Genomic DNA, 11,447 nt, shown 5'->3' with positions numbered 1-11,447 from the left:
ACCGTCTTCACAGTGTGATTGAGAAACCACATTACCAAAAGACTTTTAAGCAAGAAAGAGGCATTAAGCATCAGGAACTGAATTAAGAATCAGGTACCAAAGCTTTCAGATACACAGAGCTAAACCACTGCAGCTTCAGTGCACTGATGCCATTCTTGCGTTGTCTGCAAGAAAAAATAGCCATTTGTACCATTTGCTACTATGCCTGCTGGAAGAAAAGGATTTGTGTATATAAAGTGACAACAATAGAAAGCATTCGATGGTCATTGATTTCTTCTTGGACCAAGAAACCGATCCTCCATGCCTATGGTTCTGATACTTCTTGGCAAAGAAAAGCACAAAGTAGTGATTTACAGAAAACAATTAAGTAGCACATCCAAGGTGTATTGGAAATCTATCTTTTGAAGAGCAAATTACATTTTGTAATCTCACTTTATGATTTTTTTTTTTTTTAAACTGAGATTTAGTAGATCTTTGACATCTTGATTAAATTTGGTTAGGTAATTCAAGCATTAGTGGCATTACCATAAGTGAAGAAGCCATGCATAACTATTTGAAAAATTTAATTAGAGTTTTTAAACATTTCAGATTTTTCATGGTTTTATGTGTTTCAGCTTAAGTAGACAGCCAGCATCAAGAAATAATGTGATATGATACAAAAATATATGGAAGGAAGATCTTTTATCATGCTGTCTATGGGGATGATGCACTGTGCTAACAATCTGAAGTTCTCATCTTCACAGATAAGTGCTATCTTTCTGTGTACTTTCCTGGCTGTAGTGTTGACTAAGAATCTTTCCTTTAAATGACAGTCAAGTATGATTTCCTCATTTTATAAATAAATTATCTAAGAAGTTTTAGAGTTTCTTCAGACTCAGCTGGAGACAGAGAATAGGGCTTTAATATAGTATGTACATTTAAACAAATTAAAAACCCCTAGTAAATCCTAAAAATAATTTTTGAAAAATCATTCCAACAATGAAAATATTTCAACATAAACATTTTTCTCCCAGAAAACTAAAAAGAAATCTACAAATCTACAGTACACTTTTACATTTTTTGAGACCTAATGCTATAGTAGTTTGGGTGTGGGAGTAAACATGAGGCATCATACTGCAACATGAGACAAGCAGGGTTTTGCTCTGGAGAGGGACTTTATAAAATCTGCTTCCTACAGCTTTATGATTATTGACTCTGATTTCTAGATAAAATTTAGTGTCTTTCAGAATTATATTTTCTCCTACAAACTGAGCCCAGAATCTGAAAGTTTTTGATCACTGGCATTGAATTGGGAATCTTTAAATAATGGCCAGCTGGCAGAAGAATTCAGCTTCCTCTTTTATTGCCATGTTTCTATATTGCTCCCTGCAATGAAACATTCTTTAACATCAGCAAAGAAGGAAGAATTGTTCCTGAATACACACAGAGAGAGACTATGTCAAAGACTGTTGGCTTTGTAATGATTCAAGTTTTCAGAGCCAAACTGCACTAACATTTCATATTAAAGTCTCTCCAACTGTTTGAACTAAATCTGATATATTTTCAAATTTCAGCTTGTGGGAAAAATGCCAGTCAGGTTTGCAAACTGGTGTGTGTTTGCTCGCTGGCATGTCTAAATGTTGATCTAGGAGGACTGCATCCAGTCGCAAGTATAATTTAGTTACTTTTGCAATTTACTCTTTGGCCTACTAAAGCTAATAAAAATCTTTGTCAAACAGGACTGGACTGAAACCACCGCTGACCTCAGCTGTCCCCAAACAGCATTGTGGCACTGCAATTTCTGACACTGCTGACCGGGACTGGATCGGCCCACGTTCCTAAAGGTGAAAGCTCTGCACTACATCCCTTTAGCAATGCCCTGAGCTATCCAATCCTCATTTCATGAAATGTGAACTTCAAGTGAACCACGAAAAAGCAGATTAGCTCCAAGGATTGCACTGGCTTCACAGTACATTCAAAAGTATGTCTTGCCAGTATTTATAGAATCCAGTATTACGGATTTTGCGACTTCTGTTTACCTACATAGACTCTCTGAGGTAGCATTTCCAGCACTACTTTGACATTATTTTTAATACTTTCTTTTGAACCCCCTTCAGTAGTTCAACATTAATCTTTTATGCACCTTGTTTTTCGGGAAAGGCCTCCTTAGTCTGGGTTAGGAAGTGCCTTCCACAAGCACTTGCCAATTTCTTTAGGTCACCCTCCGATGCTGCCCAGAGCCAGGCGGGCTGGCTCTTCTCCTCCTCCGAGACCTGCAAAACCGCCAGCAGACACGCTGGCCAAGATGCTGTCCCTGGCTGCAGCCGGGGCCGGCCTCACAGCCAAGGTCAGGGAGCCAGGAGCCATTTCTCCCCGCAGCGGCCCTGTCTACCACAGGCTGCTTTGTGTGGAGCGCACCCGCCCTCCGCCCCCGAACGGCAGCGGCGGGAGGGAGGGGAAGCCCTGAAGAAGGGGGGCGCAAGGCTCGGGCTGCGGCATGGGGTAGAGCATCCAGGTGGGCCCGAACCCTGCTCCACCCCGCCTGCGGCCTAGTGTGCGTGGGGAGACGCCTGGGGTGAAAAACGGGGGAAAAATGCGAGAATTTGGGGTGGCGGGGGGGCGATATGTGGAATTAAGGAAAAAACGGAGCTGCTTATTCCCGCATCCCCTTCCTGCTGCGGCATGCAGCAAGGAAGCCTCGAGCGGCAGCGGCGGTAGGAAGCGGGCACCCCCTCGGCGGAGGGGCAGTTGTGAGGCGCAGGTGGGGCTCCCCCGGCGGCCGGGGCCGACCCGGGCAGGGCCAGCCATTGCCGCCCGCCCTCGCCCCACAATGCATCGCGCGGCGCGGCTGACATGGCGGCCGGGCCCGATTGAGCCGCTGGCGTCGGGGCTTCCAGCAGCTGGAGCGGGGCATGGCGGGGGCGCAGCCCCGGCACCCCTAGCGCCGCAGCCAGGTACCGGGCTCCAGGGGCTGGGGCAGCCCGCCCAGCTTCGCGGGCCTGCCTCGAGGGGTGGGGGTGGCTGGGTGCGCTCTGCTCTCTCCCTCCGAGCGGGGCGGGGGGAGGCGGGGGGCCTGTTCGCGCCGACGCCCCCCGGCTCAGCCCCGGCCCCGCCCTGCCCCGGCCCTGCTGCCCGCGCCCCGCCTTGACGGCCCATCGCGGCTTCCCTGCCCCGCGCCCGGGCGCGGTGGTGGGGCCGGGGCTGCCCCGCGCCCCGACCTGGGGGTGACGGTCACGGCCCGGGGGGTGACGGAGGGGAAGCCCCAAGGTCAGCGGGGAACCGGGACCGGTCCCCCGGCCGCATCGAGGCGGGCGGCCGTCCTGAGGGCAGCGCCCGGCTGTGCGCCCGCCGGGGTCTGCCAGGCTGGAGCTGTGTGCGTGCAGCTTGTTGTTCTCAGGCGCTGTGAAATTAAATACTGGGAGGGAGAAACCATTGCAGTTGGTGAGGCCGCCCGGGGGAATGCCCCTCTGTCCTAGGCTGCCTTCACCAACTGTGCCCCCTTCCGCCGTTTCTTGCCAAAGCGAGGGTCTTCTTGCTGTGGGTTATGATGTGACTGAAATGCCACACCAACATTCCTTCGCCTATGTGTTTGTGCTCTTTTGTTGGCTTATCTTGTATACAAATACAGCCGAACGACTTTTCTGCTTTTGCAATATGTTGTAATTTGCCAGTTGGCTGAATGTGTCATATTACCTGAGGCCTTCTTGCCTTTAAGGTTGTTTCTGGGTATATCAAAGGAGGACGAGCTGGTAACGCGCAGAGAAACAATATAATGAGGTTCAGACTAAGGTAGGGATTAGTACATTAAAAAGATAGTCATATCTAAGTATGGATCTAATATTTTTTTTTATATTCATGCCAGCTCCACGTCGCTTGGCTTCTGATCACTGTGCCCTGGATTCGGGAGTCATTTGCTTGAAAGTAGAGGATATGCGTTGTTTCTGTTTTTGTTTGACTTGTACTCCCAGTTTCAGCAGGTGCTTTTTGGTTAGTCTGTCCTCAGATAGTTATGACATAATTATTTCCGTGACAAGAAAAGTAAACCAGCCATGGAAATATGACTTAATTACAGTATCTGGCAGAAGATGCTATATTAGGAGTGAGTGGTCTCCTTTACAAACATCAATTTTGCAGTGAGCTCTTTTAATAATTTTTCTACTTAACTTTAGTGAAAATACCTTTGTAAAATTAATTTTGGGATGACATTACTATTTCCCAGAACATATGTGTTGGGATATGTTCCCACAAGATACGTACAGAGGGATCAGAAAGTTCCTTCTATGTTCTGTTCTTGCACAGAGGACAGCTGGGGCTTTTCTCTCGTACCTTAACTAGCACAGGAAAAGAAACTGCCGGGTGCCGTGGGGCACCTGCGCGCTGCGAGGCATTTACCATTTCTTCCTCTGAAGGGAATTGCTGCTAGAGGGAGAAAGAGAAAAGCGAGCAGGATTTCCCTGCGTCCTACTTGAAAGCGAGATGTCCCTGGGGAGATCCTCTTAAATGGCTTGTGGATCTCCTTGTCAGTGTTAATGGTTTTGGATCGTGTATTCATATTGATACTGTACAGCAGTTCAGAATTTTGCCCAGCCGGGAGTGTGTCCTGTTTTCTATTTATAATGCTTGCTTTTGAAACTTTACAAAGCGTTTTTACTAAATTAACTTTATTTTTGCCCCTATCTTAATGAAATAATGTAATACTGGTATTGGCTTGTACTCAGAACTCATACAAAGAAGGATCCTGCAATTTGCTTTGTGGATTAATTTGCAGAATGGAAGCAATCCAGGGGAAGTCAACATAGTTCTGACGCCTTTGGCACATTAAGACTATATTGTATATTGTTTGATAAATTGTTTAATTACACATAGATGATAGATCAGTAACTAGATAGATCACTTAACTTAGAAGTACTAAAAACTTACTACCTAAATTTATTAACAATGCATATGAATCTAGTTTTTCCCTTTTTCTTTTTTTTTTTTTAAAAAAATAGATGCATGCATACATGTCTATCTACTAATAGTGAATCCTTGGTTCATAATTTTGGTTCTGATGTTTTAGCAAATCTTTAGAAAAAAACAATTTATCAGATGTTCTTAGGTTTTATTTTTTATTTCTGTTGATGTATGAAATAATATTTCCAGCCCGAAGTAACTTTAATATTTTAGGTATTGGTGTCAACAAAGCTTGACTTGGGAGTCTGGAATCGGTTTTGTGTCACAAACTGTTGTGACTCAGTCTGCGTGCCAACTATATAGATGTATTCTTGACAACTTTTCTAAAGGAGTGGTTTTCAGCATATTTCTTTCAGTACTGAAGTTCTGGATCCTGGTAAAGCAGACAGAGGGATAGTGGTAGAAGATCCATTTACTTCAGCTGTAGTTCATGAACTAGTTTGCAACTGGTGTGAAGTAATTGAAAGGCTGTCCATTCCTCAAGGATTAAAGTTTGGGTGAAGGGATCACTATTGCTTAAATATGAGATCCAGATAAACTTCAGTGCCACAAATACATACTGCTGTATTTTTGTTTCGCGTAAGCATCGAGTATAAACAGAGGTTTAAGGATAAGATGCATAAATTGAGTTTAAATGCATAGCTGCCATTTAAGCCAGTTTCATGATCCATTCAGGCCTCTGGAAGTTAGTGTAGCCTCTGAAAGGCTTTAAACCTGTGCTGTACTGTTTTCTTTCCAGCCTCTTCACCTGTATTGGTGTACAAATGTTGTGTTTGTTTGTTTTTAAAGTTGGAGCTACCTTGCATCAGTTTCCTGATCTGTTTGCAGCATGAATCTTAGAGCATCCAGCAGCATTTGAGGTAGCTGGTAGCCTCGGTCTGGCTGCAGTGCTTGATTAAGTTAATAGTGGAATGTTTAAAGGACTATTACAGTAAAACCTAGGCAGTCAGCAGCAGTAGTAGGTTCAGAAAGTGGTAGTTCTTGGTGTTCGGTGACGTGCCTCTTTCTTACCTTCTCAGTGAGTCATACTGTGTTGTAGAAAAGACAGCGGGTGTCAACGCAAAGAGAAAATACTCTGTAAGAGGCACATCTTGTACAGATCTCCTATCCAGCATATTCTTCTCATTTCATGATTTAATTGCAAGATATTTGCACCTACTTATGTTACTAAGTTTTGTATCAAGCAAAACCTTTCCTGTTACTTCAGTTGCTCAGCAATACTTTTGTAATTCAGATATAATCCTATTACAGTTATGTGTGTATGTATATATACACCCATTTGTTTATCTAATGAACTTAGAAGTTTTCGATCCTCCACACTGTAAATACAACATCAGAGCTTCCTACTGAGTTACCTGTCTTCACTAAGCCCAGAGTGCTAGTTTTGTTGCGTCCCTGTTTTGTGTGTTAAATTTTGTGTGCACTGCCCTGGCTTCCTTCTAGATAGACTTTGGTAGTTTTATGCTTATTAGCCTAAATTCTATAGCCTGTAGAATCAGGAAGATCTGAAGCACTGTATAGCACTTCGGTTTGTTACTAAGAATAGTGATGATGGGTTTATTGCTGGTAGAGCCTGAGGCGCTTTACTGGCCAGTAATCTCTGATAGTTTTAGTTTTAAGTAGTTTGGAAAAACATGAAGAATTGCTAATAGTTTGTGCTAAGTCTAGTTCATCATAAAGCAGACATAAATGTGTGATAACTTTTTTAAACTATTGGCATAGAACATGGGAAAAGCTTGAATGATTTGTAGAAGTTCTCAGACACAAAAATGGGCCTAAGGCTGTGAACAGTCCAGAAAAAAGACCCCCCCTTAATGCCTTAGGGCTGTCTGTAGATGTTACTTGTACTGCAATCTGTGCAGAGTGCAGATGACAACCTTTCCTTTTGTTTCTGTTTGTGGCTGTAACCTTTGTTTGCTGAATTTCCTTTTGTTTTTGTTGAGGAAGTTCAGCTGGGCTATATTGATAATCAGGCAGTGGGAGAAAACTGAGGTTAATTACCCCACTTACTGTTGGAAGGCTGGCTGGGGAGATTGGAGCTTAAGGAACAAGCATAATGAGACAGATAAAAGGAGATCTTGGAGAAAATACCGGTCTCTATCTCAGAGGAGGGAGTGTTTTGTAGAAAGGAGGTGATAACAATTATGTTTGTAGTACTTCTGCTGTTTATACTTAACCTAGTACTCCCTGAGGAAACAAAAGTTGTGAGACCATTCTCTTTCCTTTTAGTTGCTCTTCTATGCTCCTGTTGCTTTAGGCCAGTTGGGACCAAATTTTAGAACATATTTGAAATAATGTCAAAAGATCATTGAGTTTCTGTTTATTTTCTGGAAGAATCACGCCTCGGTAGAGGAGGGATTTCTGCTGAGGAGAAAGCAGGACAAAGTTATGTTTCCTCTTCGGGAGCAGCTAAGAACCAAGTCAGCATGTGTGTTCCTTCAGCTACAGCATGTCTCCTCCACTTGCCTGATGGGCTGTGATCGACAGTGTGACAGAAGAGCACAAAATGGATGTATAGGAAACCAGGTGTATTCAGTTCTGCTGCTAATGAAATGATTGAAAAAGAAACGCTTTGCAAAAGAGCAACTCGGAATGCAAGAGCTTACAGTTTAGCTTGGCCTCATCTTTGAGGAGGCTCCGTTACAGCAACGTCTGACCCAAAGTGTATGCTTTTGAAGGAGTTAAATACCGTTTAGCAATTTGAGAGGAAGCAGTGGAAGAGCTAATGGGTAGAAATATCTTCTTGAAAGTGTGTTTTTTAATTTTTCCCCCCTGTTTGGAAGTAAGCTTATGCTGAGTTTTTGCAATTCAACTGCAGGGTTTTCTAATGCAAGTCTGAGAGGAGGGAAAAAAAAGAAACTGGCAGAAATGAAAGTGAAACAATCTTGTTCCTTAGTTTCGTGAACCTAAAATGAATTCTGCAGTAGTGAAGTCAAAGCTGGTTTAAAACATTTTAATTTGGTTGTTGTAGGTATGTATAGGCTTAATAATTCTCTAGAATTTGAGGTCAGATGGTATCTTGTCTGACCTCAAGCTGTTGTATTTCAGCCAGATGGTTTTTCTACAAAGTGCCAGGAGTCGAGCTAGATTTCAGAGGAGTGACTGGCACTGTACATTCAGAAGGTGGGGGGAAAACCAAGCCCCCTGTAAGACCAGGATATTGAACGAGTGAAATATGCTGAAATGATTTAAACAGGTGAATCATACCCCACTTTGCAGACGCAAGTGAAAAACTGTTTTTGTTGCCAGCCTGCCTGGAAGAAAATTATTCTTTGATTCCAGGTCTGGCAGTTTGGTATGAGCCTGAGCTTGTGAGTAAGACATGCCATCCAGGTTTCTAGAAAGATGCCACCTCAGCATTGATTCACTCCACTCTAGTATTTTGTTTCCAACCATGTTATTCTTTTCAGAGGCACTCCTTTCCCTCCTCCCATTTCCCTCTCTGCCTTTGCTCATATGTAGATGGCCAATATGTCAGGGGAGCAAGGATCTTTTTGAGACTGTATTGGGTTTAGTAGTGGTCTCTTTTTTAGTTTTTCATGTGAAGTTTCATTATCTGGTTTATTTTGCAGTTCTCTGTGAGTTGATGCTGTGGTTACTATTGAGTATGTTACAGCAGTTTAGATTATTTTTTGTTTGCTGAATCATTTCAGTATTAAAGAGCAAAAGAAAAAAAAAGAAAAAAGGCAAAAAAAAAATCCCAAATGACAACATTATTATTGCACATGTATTTCAGATTCTGAATTTCATTGTGGAACTCTTTTTGTACAAAATATTCTTATCTTAGGAAATTTCATGACCTATCTTTATTCATATTTCTCAGGAATGAAGAACATCTCTCTGCTTTTTAACCTTAACTAATTGTACTGATTACACTCATTCTGTTAACATGTAATATTAGCATGGTACTCAATTATTAGTTGGGTTATAAAGATAGTTTTTATTAGCAGTTTCCTTAGTTGTTTTTTTCCGGTCACATTTGTACATTTCATTAAAGCTTATATGTTCTCTTTGACTATATAACTGTGTATTTTGTTCAATGGATGAGATAAGTAATTTGAGCCTCCAGTAGAATTTTTGTGGATTTATTTTAAAACTTCTTGCAAGATAACGTATCTAACAATTTGACATGTATAAAAAGCAGAGCAAAATGAAGCCCCACTTTTCCTCCAATGCTAGGGTTTCATGGTAGCTTTAAGCTGGAAGTGATGCCAACAGAAGTTATCCCCACCCTACTAGTTGTTTGTTATTACCAGCTACTGCTCCTCCTCCTTCTCCCTTGCCAGCTTTATATTAAGCTGGATTGGTTTCCAGTTTTGTTCACTGCGGAACTGCACGAGGGAGGGAGCAGCCCGAGGAGTGGGAGTAAGTAGCCGGGGTTGGAGAATGAGTGTTACTGCTCTGTCAGAGTCGATGCCAACCTGTGCCACTTTTCAGTCAACGTGGAAGTGTGGCCACGGTGTGCTCCAGTCCGGAGTTCAATAGTGCAGTGGATGTCAGAAATGAAGCAGAAATGAAAGTGGAACTGATGTGTGTGTGGTTTTGTTGTTGTTTTTTTCCCCTATTCAGGTTGAGCAACTAAAATGTAAGAAATAGTTTAGAATTTGGAAAATCCTACTCTCCTTTCTCTTTTGGTTACATAAAAAGACTTTACGGTAGAGTACAGTGACAGTCTATAGTGACATTCTGTACGTAGCTATAACATCTCACCTGTCTGTAGAGCAGTGCTTTATACTGGTGGTCAGAGACTGGAATAATTCAGCCAACCCGTGGGGACCTCGGGCTGTTCTTACCACACTGAGGCTTGAGCAACAGTGGTACAGGTGGGCAATAGTTCCTGCTGCCGAGCTAGTAAGAATTGCTATGGGAAAGACTGACTGAAATCCAAAGGCAAAGACTATTTCATCTTTTTCATTTTTGGCCTTTGACTTTTAGTTTAGAATTAAGAGCCAGATGTCATCAGTGTTTAATAGAAAATAGTTGCAATACTAATAATGTATTTGTGAGATAAAATACTTAGCAGTCGGAATGAATTTAGTAACGCAGATTTTTTTTCTTTTTCAAGTTTTATATTTTACTAAAGACTGTGATGCTGACATTAACTTCATTAAAATCCTTGTGGGTTTTGTTTGGTTGTTTTTTTTTATTTTTGAAAGATAATAATTTATTTTTAGTTATATCAGTAGAGGCTTAAGATAACCGGTTTTGGTATGTGATTTGTGTCCTGAAGTATTTTCTGATTTATGTCTCTTTAAAGCGAGAGAGAAATAGTAACAACGTTATATAGCCTGAAAAAAAAATTGCTGTCCTTTAAACTGATAATGTTCAGAAAGGTTTGAGTTTTTTTAACTAGGCATTTTAGTCTGATCCTTCCTTCTGATTCTTATTATTTAAGTACAGAAGTACATTGTGATACTTCTAATAATTGTAATTCGTTGTCTTTTCTATTATTCCTTTTCTTCACTAAATGATAAGCTACTTATTTTGATGGGCTCTCTAAAACCCAGAAATTTCTATGGATCATGCTTTTACCTACCAAATATGTAAGCAGACAGGAAAGAGAGAGAAACTCTGTGTTCCCGAACTTCAAATCTTGCTATAGTTTTATAAAATTTATTTTCTTCTATGTCTAATACTTTATTTTTCTAATTTTTATTGCTATCTCAAAGTTATTTAAAAAAAAAAATAATCCAAGTTCTTGTTACAGGTTCCCCCTTCATTTTCTGTATTAGTAGGAGTAATTCCTTACAAACAGACCCATTTATTCATGCTTAGCTTGCCATTGGAAAAACAATCTTTGAGTTGTCTCCGACATAAAGCTCAGATGATATACCACCTAAAGGACTGAGGTTTAGATAGGTAAAGTTAATCTGCAACTAAACAAAATATTTACTGTTTGTGCGTTTTTTTACAAAGCAAAATCTTATTTAATTGATGGCAGTTAACTTATATGAGAATTGTATGGGTCAGAAATATACTTAAGTATCTGTGGATACAGGTGATAGGTCAGGTTTATTAATATTTCTATGTCTACTTTTTTTAAAATCCGTTAATAAAATGAAACTTACTTGCTGGAAACTGAATTAATTTTCTCTAGTGGCTAATTTGAGCAGTACGCTTATTGAGTGGTACTTTTTAGATGTGTTAAATTTTTTCTTTTTCCAGTGTAGTTGCAGACATCTTGATGTTTTAGGTTTTTTTCAGAAAGCCAAAAATAGGAAGGAAAGAAAAAAGCAAGCTGTTGGCAAGTTTATCACTGAGTGTTTTTTATCATATTCTGCCATTTTTTATCTCTTCATGTCCCCTCCTCTTTTAAATAGAACTCAGGATGATAAAAATTTTTGTGAGTTTAACCTTAATACGGAAAGTATTATGAAAATTCACTTATGCCTGGGGGGGGGAACATCCTTCCTATAATAATTTGTAGTTACACTTTTCTTTAGAGGGGTTTATTTTAATGTGTTGTCTACATAAATCTTTGATATTTTTCCTTAAGTTTAAAAATGTCTATTATT

General features: G+C 40.9%; 1 protein-coding gene across 3 annotated transcripts in view; it reads left to right on the top strand.

Moving 5' to 3' along the window:
* Positions 1-2,851: 2,851 nt before the first annotated feature.
* Positions 2,852-11,447, top strand: part of TUT4 (terminal uridylyl transferase 4) — a 48,413-nt gene continuing 39,817 nt past the window's right edge. For all 3 annotated transcript variants that reach the window (XM_086617367.1, XM_086617368.1, XM_086617366.1), the window contains exon 1: positions 2,852-2,933. The gene's annotated coding sequence lies outside the window, so the exon portion shown is untranslated. The remainder of the gene's footprint in view (positions 2,934-11,447) is intronic.

This window comes from Tauraco erythrolophus, chromosome 10 (assembly GCF_009769465.1).
Source record: "Tauraco erythrolophus isolate bTauEry1 chromosome 10, bTauEry1.pri, whole genome shotgun sequence".
Taxonomy (NCBI): Eukaryota; Metazoa; Chordata; class Aves; order Musophagiformes; family Musophagidae; genus Tauraco; species Tauraco erythrolophus.
The sequence above is the reverse complement of the archived record's forward strand: the minus strand, read 5'-3'. Positions and strand labels throughout refer to the sequence as shown.